The sequence below is a fragment of the Ixodes scapularis genome, unplaced genomic scaffold (genome assembly GCF_016920785.2).
Source record: "Ixodes scapularis isolate PalLabHiFi unplaced genomic scaffold, ASM1692078v2 PGA_scaffold1__304_contigs__length_218370807, whole genome shotgun sequence".
In the NCBI taxonomy this organism is placed as follows: domain Eukaryota; kingdom Metazoa; phylum Arthropoda; class Arachnida; order Ixodida; family Ixodidae; genus Ixodes; species Ixodes scapularis.
Genome location: NW_024609846.1, coordinates 126701829 through 126715307, shown reverse-complemented (window position 1 = coordinate 126715307; position 13479 = coordinate 126701829). Strand labels below are relative to the sequence as shown.

The 13479-nt window shown below is 47.3% G+C and overlaps 1 long non-coding RNA gene across 1 annotated transcript in view; it reads left to right on the top strand.

Moving 5' to 3' along the window:
- The window catches only part of LOC121836151, a 197171-nt gene extending 186985 nt beyond the window's left edge, over positions 1 to 10186 (top strand). Inside the window, exon 3 of the long non-coding RNA XR_006077805.1 lies at positions 10133 to 10186. This is a non-coding gene — a long non-coding RNA (uncharacterized LOC121836151). The remainder of the gene's footprint in view (positions 1 to 10132) is intronic.
- The last annotated feature ends 3293 nt before the right edge of the window (positions 10187 to 13479 follow it).

Genomic DNA, 13479 nt, shown 5'->3' with positions numbered 1-13479 from the left:
TGTCGGTGGCGTGACGGGAAAACCCTGATTGGTCGATAGGCTCATGACGTCACAGCCACATGGCCTCGCGCGCGAATTTCGAACAACCCACAATGCTGACGTGAAACGTGACCTCACGCGTGGAATGAAAGTGATTAAAAACATGACATAAGGGTCGCGGAATGTCTCAAATGATTTCACTTTATAAAGCAATTCACTTGCCTTAGAGAAAAATTATAATATTTTTGAGCGGTATTCGAACCCACGACCCTTCGTTTGCGAGCCAAACACACTACTGACTATTGGCGGCGAGGTGATATGGTGGCGCCCTCCTATGGTTTCCTCTCATGACGTCAATCACCTTGCGAACAACATGCGTGATGGTGTTTGTAATAAGCATGGTGGAAGCTCGAAATCATTCTGCTCTGAAAGCAACACTTCCAACACCGTCAATATTGAAATCCCTTCTTTGCTCTTGTTTCCGTCGATGAGAAATGTTTTGCTGACGTCATAGTCAGCACTCGGCCAATCGTAAAAGGCCTACCATAGCGACGCTTTCGATCGCTTACGTCGCCAATAGGCCAGGGGGGGATCGGTGGCCGAGTGGGCTTTACTTCGTTTCAGCTTCGGTCCAGACGCAGCCGATGCTACAAGCGCGAGCATGTGGCCCAGAACAGTGCTTGCACTGCACGAGCGCGCGTGCTTGGCAGGGACGCTGAAAGCCCGGAGCTCGCGCTTGTAGCTTTGGCTGCGTCTGGACCGAAGCTGAAACGAATTATAGCGCACACCACCTCGGAGCACGTGGAGCGAAAGCTCGCACTGCAGAACGCAGGATCCTGGGCTCAATTCCCACCCCTGTCCGTTTCGATCTGGATGAGCATCGTACCGGCGTGCGGTCGTGTATCACTACTGCGCGGTGCGCGTTATAGACACCAGGCTAGCGGTTGTACTGCAGCTGGGGGACTCGTCGCTCGTTGAGGCAGACCAAGTTCTAGGCTGTATAAACATACACACAACCCGATTCTCGCTAATGGGCCATGTACGCCTTACTTCCTGCTCACTGGCAGGAAGAGCATGAGAAGCGAATGAGAAGGCGATGCGAACGGGGCCCGATAACGCTATCGTGTTCCACTCTTAAAGGCGAAGCTTCAGCTGGAAATGCCCTTGACCTTGTTCTGCCGTCCAGCGTGTCGGTTGGACTCTCTAACTCCTAGTTTAGCCCCCTTAGTGCAGATGGAGGTTTTCCATTCTCCATTCACAGTTGAGCTCTGTCTTCCTCGTAAGAAGCCAGCAACGTATTCCTACTCTACTTACTGTTACTATAAAGGCGATTACCTGAATATGTATAAATACCTCAAAAACTGCGACTGGAGCGGCCTGCTCACCATTTCGGATGTCGAACTGGTGACCGAAGCATTTTCTTCGATGGTTAAAGACGGAATTGATCTATTTGTGTCGCAGCGTATTGCAAAACCTTCAATATATCCCGAGTGGCTTTCTAGAAAGTTGAAAACGTACATGCGAAGGAAAGACCACTTTCATGGACTTTTCAAACAAACGGGCTCTTCCTTGTATTACACTGAGTTCATTGTATACAGGGCCTTAGAGAAAAAGGTATATTCAAGGGACAAGCGCCTACACCTGGACCAGATAGAGAGTAGCATAAACCGTCGCCCAAAAACCTTTTGGCGACTTGCAAAAAAAAAGCACACTCGCAGTTCTAACCAAAGCATTTGTTTGCGTACAGATAACGATGCGAGCTATGTTACATCTCCTTTAAAAATTGCGAACATATTTGCTACTTACTTCAGTAGCTGTTACTCAACCAGCCAGGGTATTGCTCCGCCTCAAGAAGGTAAAACGAACTGCCACGACTTCTTGACTGCATGGTTTCAGGGTAGATACGGCAGAAATCGTAGAAGCAATTAAACAGTTAACACCGAAGTTATGTACAGGTGCTGACTGTATTCCATCGTTTATTATAAAGGGCTGCAGTGACATTTTCACACCCATTCTGTTGCACATCTTTAACCACTCTCTGAGTTCCGGTGCCTTCCCAACACTATGAAAGAAAGCGGTTGTGGTACTTTTCTTAAAAGGAGGCGATAGCTCCGTCACAAGTACTTATAGCCCCATATCTTTGTTGTCGGGGTTTTCTGGAGTTTTTGAACGGGTTGCGCTTTCCCGAATTCTTTTTTTTTTATTTCCGCCAAAAGTTTGTATCTATTTTGACATGTCGAAAGCTTTCGATAAAGTCAATCATGAGTTGTTCTTACACAAATTATTGTCATGCGGTTGTTGTTCACAGCTGTGTAACTGATTCGAAAGTTACTTATCATCTCGTCCAAACATTGTTCGTATTGAAAACGGTTATTCCGACTTATTCTTCTCAACATCGGGTGTCCCTCAAGGATCTATTCTTGGCCCCCTTTTGTTCTTAATTTTCGTCAACGATTTACAGGCTTATGTAGATAGTGCTGAGTTACTAATGTTTGCTGATGACATCAAGTTTTTTATGAGTGTAAAGCATTTTATTGACTGTCATGCTCTGCAATATGATGTCTTACGTGTTGCCCAGTGGTATTCTGCAAATGGCTTATCACTGAATCGCCTGAAAACAAATGTATTGACTTTCCGCAGGCGTCGCAGTATAGTACACTACGACCACATTATAGACGGAGTCACAATCAAGCGTGCATCTGTTGTAAAAGACCTTGGCGTGTATCTCGATAATGCATTCAAGTTTACCGCTCACGTGTCGTTTATTGTTGGTAGGGCGACGAGAATGTTGGGTATTATATGCCGCATTACTCAGCCATTCAAGAACCCGGCCTCCATTATTCGTTTATGTTGTGCCCTAGGTAGGTCTAGGCTTGAGTTCGGTTCTGTGGCCTGGAGTTTGTGAACAATAATACAAAAAATAACCATCGAAAACGTGCAACACAAACTAATACGTATTGTTTATGATCACTACTTCCAACGCCGTTTTTATTTTGACTACAATTTTTTGCTTAATAAGATTTCGTTGATACCATTGACCAATAAAAGAGCAGAGCGCGACTTAATTTTTTGTGTAAAAATTGTAAATAGCGTATTTGACAGTGCTTCGCTTTTACGTGATGTAAACATTAATGTCCCTCCTCGTTCCACTAGGACCCAAGTACTTTGAACATTCACACCGTTTGTAGACCATCCCCTCTGTCACGGATACAAAGTCTGTTTATAAATATTGACAATGCCGACCTTGATATATACAGTGACATTAAGGTGTTCAGGAGCCAAGTGAAAGTGCTTGTTGCCGAACTTTAAATATTGTGTGTTTGTTGCTTTGTGTTTGAAACTTGCAATTGTGCGTTCCTTTTTTTTCTGTTCGTATCTATATATGTGTGCACCAAAGAGGAGATCTGCATGGTTGTTTTGGGGCACGTAAAATAAAAAATAAAATAAAAAATAAGCGTCCTCAAATTTTTCTATTTATGATTGGCTCGGCCATGATAGAACACGTACAGAAACGTAACGAACACCATGATGATGCACTTTTAATGCTGTATGAAAGTCCCATCAGCTCGTGTACCGTCGGCTGCGTACTTAAAGATGCCATAAAATGATTTTTCAACTTCTTCTTAGCTTTCATCCTTAACTCAAAAGCGAATTGAGAAATCACGTACTCGTGGCATGCTTGGGTACAGGTGCGATGACTCCAAACTTCCACCGTGCTTTTTAAGCACACCATAGAACTTGTCATTCGCAAGTGACGATAAGCTCCGTCAGGGCACTCATTGGCCACGAACGCGAATCCAAATAATCGCCGATGGATTGATAGTGACGCAGCTTTCATGTTCATTGCTTGATGTGGGGTCAGCTGACGTGCTTTGGGTACCGCTGGCGTGGTTTGGATATACCTCGGATGTATCATAGTGAATAGGCGGAGAGCTTTCGAAGGAAAAAAGGTACGAAATAGTTCGCTTTATTTTCAAATGTTCGTACCGAAAAGCTGGCTTTTGACCTTCTACCCTCTCTTTTTTGGCCCACTTAACGATATGCGATAAGTTAAGTCCCAATCTAAAATCATTTATACCAGCTTAAAATTTATTTCATGGCCCCTTTAAGATGAGACGAATAGTACGCAGATATTTTTTTTTCGTGAATGGCATATTAAAACAAGAAAGAAGTGTTCGCTAGTGGTCGTCATTTCTATGTTTTGCAACGTCACACACTATAGCGCCACGCGCCACTCTAGCAAACATCCGGCTGAGCACGGTGCCGTCGCCAGTGATGTGATAGCTACAAGTCACGCAGGCTGCCGACGATCATTTCGGTCATAGCTTCATAAGTGCAATCTGACACAGGTTGCGGGCCACAAAGCCCACGCGTTTTGTCGCCTAAGCTCATTCCCCGGTTCGACAGGTGGGAAATCTCCGCTACAACATGCGAGACATTCCCGGTATATGTTACGACATGGCGGCGGTTCTCGCACGGTTGCCCGAACTGCAGCCCACGTGCACTTCGTCACCGACAGTGCGTCTACTGCGAGTCCAGATTCGCAAACTTCTCGGAACAATTATATTTTTTTTTTAAGGTGCAGTTTTTTTCGTTTAGCTTCCCACCGGCCTGTTTGTTTCCCTCCCTCTCCGCAGCCTATACACGAGCCTTGTCCTCACACAAGGAAATCAATGGGGAGTTTTAGTAGACCTTTCCAATAACTCCAATAACGGTATACGATCGACACACGCACCAAGGTGCCAGTGGAGTATCGGTTACATCGTTGTCGGAGGTACTGAACAATATACTAAAGACTTCTTATTAAAACGCGTCGGCATGCCCTCCTTCTCAACAGTACTGTCATATAAGTGGGAACGCATCTTGCGTTATATGGCACAAGTGCTGGCTGGCTGTGTTGGCTGACAGATGAGCGTGACTCGGGTAGCGCGGGACGGATGCGCGTGGAAGGCTGCGATGCGCGCGTGTGGGCTCGAGGTTTTGGGTTGTTCGATAAAGGCCACCGGCGTAGTTGGTGTTCTCTTGCGGCTCCTGTCTTCGGTCCTCTTGACTCGACCCGACTCGGTACACGACATGGTGGCAGCGGTGGGATCAATGACCCTCTAACGTCTCCGAGGACCTGAGAAGCGACAACAGGGTTGCCAGCGTGATCTCACGGCCAGGTAGGAAGCGACCCAGCGGCCGAACTACGACATGCCTAACGACGCAGACGGTTCGGGTTCTTCGAACACCCAGGCCAGCGGAGGGGCATCCTTCTTCAATCCTTTCGCAGTCGAGCTCCCGGAGAAATTGGATTTCCGGAATCCTAATGACTGGAAGAGATGGATAACCCGATGGGAACGTTACCGCATAATCTCAGGACTCCATCTCCGGGACGCATCGACTCAGGTCAACACTTTCCTTTATGCGATGGGCAGAGAGGCAGAGGATGTTCTCTCCTCGCTCAACTTAACCGAAGATCAGCTTATCGACTACGATGTAGTCAAGGCCAAATTCGACACCCACTTTATTCCTCGGGTGAACATCATCTTCGAGCGAGCCAAATTCAACTCGAGAAAGCAAGAACCGGACGAGCCAGTGGAGGTCTTCATCACGGCTCTACATAAACTGGCGGATACTTGCGAGTATGGCTCTCTGCGGGACGAGCTCATCCGAGATCGCATCGTGGTAGGACTGCTCGACACAAAACTCAGTGAGAAACTCCAGCTGGACGCTCAACTTACATTGGAAAAAGCGACCAGGACTGCACGATCGTCGGAGACAGTTAAGCGGCAACAGTCAGAGCTGCGCAGCGCAAAGACTGGAAGCGACGTCCTCGAAGAACTTAAAAGACATCCGCGAGGAAAAAGCGTGAACAAAGATACCAAACGTCAGAGCACGTCGCAAGACCAAGAACGTCCTAACAGTTTAACGTGGACATGCCGATGGTGTGGCAGTTCGCAAAAGCACGCCCAGCTTCAATGCGCTGCGAGAGGCAAGAAGTGTAACGCCTGCAAAAAACTAGGCCACTTCGAAAGCGTCTGTTTTTCGAAGCATGCGATAGAAAATCGAAGAGCACATGGGCAGAGACTAAATGAAGTCTTCCTTGGCGAGCTGGTACACTCAAGAAACGGGAGCCCCTGGTTCATCACAGCTAAGCTGAACGACCGGGAAGTAAAGTTCAAGGTGGATACGGGAGCGGACGTCACGGCTGTACCTCCTAGCGCGTGCGACGCGACAACCTTGGCAGCGCTGGAGCCAACAGAGACGCAACTTTTTGGAGCCGGACACTCTCCACTCAGCACACTCGGCAAGTTCAAGGCAACTATAACCTGGAGTGGGCGAACAACCAGAGAGACGATCTACGTAACCGACCGGCTGAGATACCCTCTGCTTGGACGAGCGGCTATTCAAGCCCTTGAGGTGCTGCCAAGCCTACAGGAGGTCAACGTTGACAGCAACATAGAGTACGATCAACAACTGCACGCTAAGTACCCATCGCTTTTCCAAGGACTGGGGAAAATGAACGTCCAGTACAAGATCACCCTCCACCCGGACGCTAAGCCGTTTGCAATCACCTACCCGCGACGGGTACCCTTTCCGCTGGTACCCAGTGTAGAAAAGGAACTACAACGCATGCAAGACATGGACGTGATCGAACCAGTCGACCACGCCACAGCCTGGTGCGCACCCATGGTGGTTGCCAAAAAGCAAGATAACTCTATCCGGATCTGCGTGGACTACACTCAGCTCAATCCGCAGCTGGTGCGGGAGCGCATCATCATGCCCACGGTAGAAGAGACCCTGGCAAGGCTTGCAGGAGCTACGGTATTTAGCAAACTAGATGCCAATTCCGGCTACTGGCAAGCCCCACTAGCTCCGGAATCAAGAGAACTGACCACTTTCATCACACCAGTGGGGCGTTTTCAGTTTAAGAGACTCCCGTTTGGAATCGCGACGGCGCCAGAATTCTTCCAGCGGGAGATGCTGAGGATTCTAGAAGGAATCCCGGGGCATGTTTGTCACATGGATGACATTCTAGTTTTCGGCCGCGACAAAACAGAGCACGACAGAAATCTCGAGGTGGTGCTCCGCCGCCTCCGTAACTCCGGAGTGACCTTGAACTCCGCAAAGTGCGAGTTCGCCAAGAGTCGCGTCAGGTTTCTGGGCCACATCCTGGACGGCAGAGGCATCGCGGCAGACCCTAAGAAGACGGAAGCGATCGTCAAGATGCCAGCACCGGAAAGCATGGCAGAGCTACGATCGTTTTTAGGCATGGTAAACCACCTCGGCAAGTTTCTACCTGACATCGCGGACAAGACTATGCCACTTAGAGATCTACTACATCAGGATGCAAGCTGGCTCTGGAGTGAGCCTCAAGAGAAAGCATTCTGCGAGGTCAAAGATCTCCTGTGCAAGACTCCTGTCCTAACCTTGTACAAACCAGGAGCGCACCTGACGTTAACGGCAGACGCTTCTTCGTATGGACTGGGGGCGGTCCTACTCCAAGAGGAGGAGAACGGCAACAGACGCCCCATGGCGTACGCGTCGAGAGCCATGACGCCGACGGAACAAAGGTACGCCCAAGTCGAAAAGGAGGCTTTGGCCATCGTCTGGGCGTGTGATCATTTTAGAACCTACTTGGTAGGACAAGTATTTCACGTCGAGACAGACCATAAGCCCCTTGTACCATTGTTATCGACAAAACGTCTCGACGAAATGACACCGAGGCTACAGCGGTTAAGAATGCGCATCTTCGAGTTCGACTTCACTATCTCTCACGTACCAGGCAAGAAGATGTACACCGCAGACGTCTTGTCCAGAAAGCCGCTAACAACGACAGACAACTCTACAGTCACACCGAGAGATGCTGACAAGAGTGAAACATTCGTTCAAGAGTACGAGATGCTGACAATGGAGCTTCTTCCAGCATCTTCTTCCTTTTTGGAGAGGCTGAGGACTGAACTGTCCAGAGACCCTAGTACGGCGAAAGTTATGGAATACTGCCAAAAACAGTGGCCCGAGACGGACATGCTTCCTCCAAACCTAAAGAAGTTCGCCAGTCTCGCAACAGACCTTTCGGTTGTGCAAGGTCTACTTATGCGGAACGACAGGCTGGTTATTCCCCCCCCCGTCTGCAAGGAGAGGTCCTAGAAAGAATACACTGTGGACATCAAGGTGTCGTCCGATGAGAGCGAGGGATTCTGTCTGGTGGCCCGGGGTCAGCACAAAAATACGAGAATACGTAAGTCGCTGCCCTACATGCCAGCAATATCGACGAGCTCCTACGGACCACCTACTTCAAACTCCACTACCCGATCGTCCATGGCAAGAGATCGGAACGGACCTTTTCCAGCTGGGAGGGAAGAAGTATGTAGTCATCGTCGACTACTACTCGAAGTTCTTCGAGCTTGAGGAACTTCCACGAACGACAACGGAAGACTTGACCAAAGTCTTCAGTCAAGTTTTCGCAAGACATGGATGTCCGGAAGTTATACGCTCAGACAACGGTCCCCAGTTTGGATCGAGCGAGTTCCGGCGATTCGTGAACCATTGGGGAGCCCAAACCATTGGGGAGCCCAACTGGTGACTTCTAGTCCATATTACCCCCAGAGCAACGGGGAGGCCGAAAGAGCGGTACAAACTGCAAAGAACCTGCTGACGAAATCATCGGATGTGGCGCAAGCTCTTCTGGCACACCGGACTACCCCAGGGCCTGAAGGTTTCTCCCCTGCAGAGCTTCTGATGGGACGGAAGCTCCGTTCAACACTTCCGAGTGCGCCAACTACACTGAGACCTCACTGGCGCCACTCGAAGAAATATCGACAACGGTACCGGTTTCGTAAGACGAGAGAGGCGTCTGACTATAACAGACGCCATAGGACGAGAGACTGCCAGGTGCTACCCCCCCACTCAGCGGTCTGGATCCACGCGGGTGCGGCTTCGCAGGGAATGATACAAGGCCAAGCAGGACAGCCTAGGTCTTACCTCGTGGAAACGGACCAAGGGACAGTACGACGCACCCGGCACCATCTTCAGCCCGCGAGCTCCGAGATGGAAGCAGCCGGTCAACAGGACAACGACCTTTCAGCAACCGTAACCCGGAGTGGCCGAATTTCGCGTCCTCCAACTCGTTATGGACATTAATGCTTAAAAGGGGGAGGTGTCATATAAGTGGGAACGCATCTTGCGTTATATGGCACAAGTGCTGGCTGGCTGTGTTGGCTGACAGATGAGCGTGACTCGGGTAGCGCGGGACGGATGCGCGTGGAAGGCTGCGATGCGCGCGTGTGGGCTCGAGGTTTTGGGTTGTTCGATAAAGGCCACCGGCGTAGTTGGTGTTCTCTTGCGGCTCCTGTCTTTGGTCCTCTTGACTCGACCCGACTCGGTGCACGACGAGTACAACACACATACACACATGCACACGCACGCACACACTACTGCCAGGTCACAAATGCCAGAACCAGGTTTGTACACTTACTGCAGTTCGCGACACGTTTTACCGAATTCCTAGCGATAGAGTATATGCGGCGTTCTCACGCGAACAGTTATTTTCCTGAGACACTGCGCCATATTCCGAACTGTACGCTCCCTGCGCGAACTATAGGGGGCGCTTTGAAAAACGCGCGTAATGCGTACTAGCGGGGGAGCTCGCTTTCGACAGTGAGACCAGCTGCGGCGCCTTTCGCGTGCGAAGCTGTGCCGGCGGAAGCGCGCGTGAACAGGACTTTGGTTCTTTGAGCCGATATGTTGAGAGTGACGTTACATAAGGGCTGCGGCAGAGCTAAGAAGGTTATCTAGCTTCTTTTTTAATTGTCACCTTTTGAAGTTTTATTTGACTGAGCCATCAGCACTTACACACCGAACATGCGTTTGACCGGCCAGATTGGCATTCCACAAGAAGGAGACCGTCCGAAGAACATAGAAGAAGGAGCTTCGCTGGAGACCCAAAGTTGCCAGACTATATCATCTCCTCACCTTTTAGATCAAAAAACACTTTTTAACTTTTTCTCCAGTTCGTGACAATACGCTGGCAGACTTTTAACGAGAAACAAACTAACACATGTTTAAAAAGTCTCCTTAGGAGCCAACAGATTAAAAACAGCCTAATCATGGGCTAAAAAGCTTTCTTGGTTTTCTGACGCAACGCGGACAACGGTGCGATTTGTTCTAGGCACTTGTGGCACTGGCACTGGCACCGGTTACACTGACACGGTCTTCATGTGGGCTGCCAGAAACTGATGTTGCAGGCTGCGACACAGTCATCCACCAGTCTTCGGATTTCCCAACAGTGCCATCTTTAGTGATGAGAAGCTGGTCTTGGTGTCGGTTCCAAGTGAGACCTCCAGTTGGGGTCTTCACACACATTTGGTAAGAGTCTGGACCTGTCTTCTTAGTAATCTTTCCTGACACCCATTTCTCCGCACCTCTGTAGTTGCGCACCCGCACAGCAACTCCCTCTTGCATCGTTCTTGCCACAGTTGACTTGTAACGACTGGCATCGAATTGACTTTATACGACCACTGCAGGTGTCGATTGTTTTAACAGATCGACTCTAGATCGGAGTCTTCGACCCAGCATTATGATATCTTGTCGTCGTGTCGATCGAAATCGAAACCGTGCCACTTCCCTCTCTGGCACGCTAGTTCCCAGAGTGCCACGCGCAAAGTGTTGCGTGCAGGGATTTATGGAAGTAGTCTATTAGGAAGACATGCTGGTATCCTCCGTCCTTTGGCACCCGCGACATTAGATTTAACTGCGTTCTGCACTATGTGTGAAACAAATAATATATATACGTAGCCTAGAATATCAATCACTACGTATATTGATTCATATTCTATTTTACGTAGAAAAGAATAGAATAAAGGGCAGTTAGCCGCTGCCACAGCTTCTCGGTCATCAATAGACCGATCCCACCAGCCAGTATCGTTACTGCACGAGCTGTCTCGTGCACTGCCGCCTGCCTCCCGTGGACTAAAGTTATGGCGGCGTCAGCATGCGTGCAATGCTTGTGAGATTCGGCTATACGGCAAACTCGTTCTTGCATGGTTCCAGTATATCCAGTGTATCTGAAATGGTCACCGAATATCGTGTCCTTTAATTTCCCGGTTTCACGGCGGCCATCTACAGTGGATATAAAGCGGGTTTTAATTTATTAAAAGAAATGTCGAAATATATTTCAAAGGGAACTTCGTTAAAATATTCCCCGTGTTTTGGGGGATTCTAGAGCAAGCTATTAATGTAACGGGTTAATTCCTTAATCAGTTAATTAACGACTCAATATTCCCACGTTCTTATTTTTCTCCTCTAATATGTAGGTCAAGAGGGTAATAATTTTACTCATCGCACTTAGTATAGTAAAATAAAAATGAAGTGAAAGATAGTTTTTATAAACATTTTGTTTCAAATTGTGTTATAAAATTATGTAACTTGTACCACAAAACATTTCATTTTTAGAAACACTTTAAAACAAGAATTTTGACAAAACGTTCTCGTCCACATCTTCATCGTTGTACCATCGGGTTCGAATGAAATCCGAACACTGACGGAACTTTGAGCCCACTACCGGCGTAGCCTTTAAGCGATTGGGTTGTGCTTGCATGGCTAGGTTCGAGCACATCGGAGAAGGCCGCTGCGACGTTGTGCGTCCTATTCCGATGTGCAGGGATAAGCAGTATTTCAAATACAAGTATTTGAAATACGTATTTGAAATACTTTGTGCATTTTGCATTTGTATTTATTACAGATTGGGTAATGTATTTGACGTGTGTATTTATATACTAAAACGTGGGTATTTCAAATACAATTGTAATTAAATACAATTTTGTGGGCAAAAATACATTAAAGGCACTGTCCAGAGCAGGAAGAAAACTACGTTCTGCACCGAATGCAGTGTCTCTCAATCAAGCACGAGCGTTTAGTGACTTTGTGATTACGGTGCTAGTCCTGGGCAAGAATAGTGACGAAATCGACGTTCACAGGCAGACTGACTAAATAAGTGCGTGTGACAACTTGTGATGCTTTCCAGCCTGATTTCCATCCATATTTTTTCCTGGAACATTCTAAATGCGCGGGTCGCCCAGATTTTCGTAACTGGTGCGAGTTGCAACAATAAAAAATTATCTAGCTAGTGCTGCGCGTCTTGGTCGTCTCGGTTCTTTGTTGGTCTATACCAAAATGTAATCGACAAAAAAAGCTGCTTGAAGCTCTGTACTTTTTTCACCTATTACGTCCAAGCTGATTACATTTTTTGTGATTATATTTCTATTACGTTACTAGAGCCTCGCACACTAACTCCCGAGTGTGCAATGCCAAATTAAAATGAGATACCCAGAAACCCTTTGCCGGTGCCCTAAAGTCGCTGACGCAAATTTTGAGGAATGTATTTGGAGGAGACCAAATACATTTGGTTGTATTTGTATCTTGTGCTTAAATGCTTTTTTTGAGATGTAATTAGATTTGTAATTAAATACATTTTTGACGAAGTATTTTGTATTTGTATTTCGATACATGTTTGCATGTATTTTGCCCATCCCTGCCGATGTGTTTGAACTTTGAACCTGCACAACCCCAGCTTGGAAGCTGCTCCGGTAGTGGGCTCTATGTGCTGTCACTGTTCGAATTTCATTTGAACACGAAGGTGCATAACATAATTTCGGCTTGTAGCTCGTGAAAGTTTATATTTTCTTAATGTGGGCAAGGCCTCAGCAGAGAAGAGTCGCGAATTGCCTTCGCTAATATCTGAAAAGTAGAGGGACGTGGTCGAGGCCGCTTATTCTGCATGCCCCTAGATGTATCAGGGGGTACTTTATGTATGAGTTGAATGCGACGCCAACAAAGCTAACAGGAAGCTTTTTATACAATTTGAACCTGATGACCACAAGTGCGAGTTTTCATTTTTATGATTACAACAGAGCAGACAACATGTTTGCCTGTTCTCGGGATATTTCGTTAGAATTATCAACAGTACATAAGGTTACATATGGAGAATTCATAGAACTGTTGTCGCGTTTTTTGCTGAACATTTTCTAAGTACCATCTGGTGCTATCGTTGTACTCTATTTCGTCGAAAAAGAAAAATAACATAACTCGTGCGTGAATCAAGAGCAGCACAGATCCACATTTTGATCAAAAAAGGAAACAAATGAAAACGGTGACGCCATGTTCGTTCTTTTTTGGCCATCTGTATTTAATGACACATGAGACGACTTGAAGCAAAAAAAAAGTGATTAGATCTTGTTGATGAATCGGCTATTTTATCAAGGTGTGTTATGAAATGAGTGTGACAATGGCGAGAAGAGAAGAGAACGGCATGTGTTTTTGAATTATTAAAGAAATTACAGGAAAATTGACACAATATCATGTGTAAATGTAACAAATGATTCCGGAACTCTGTGGCATCCCAACGCCCTCTTGAAACATTATGGGAACGTGATGTATGGCACAGGGGGGATTACTGATGGCTATAAGAAAACTATTACGTTGGTTTCACACTTTTGTGAGTTCACAACGCAGAGAGGG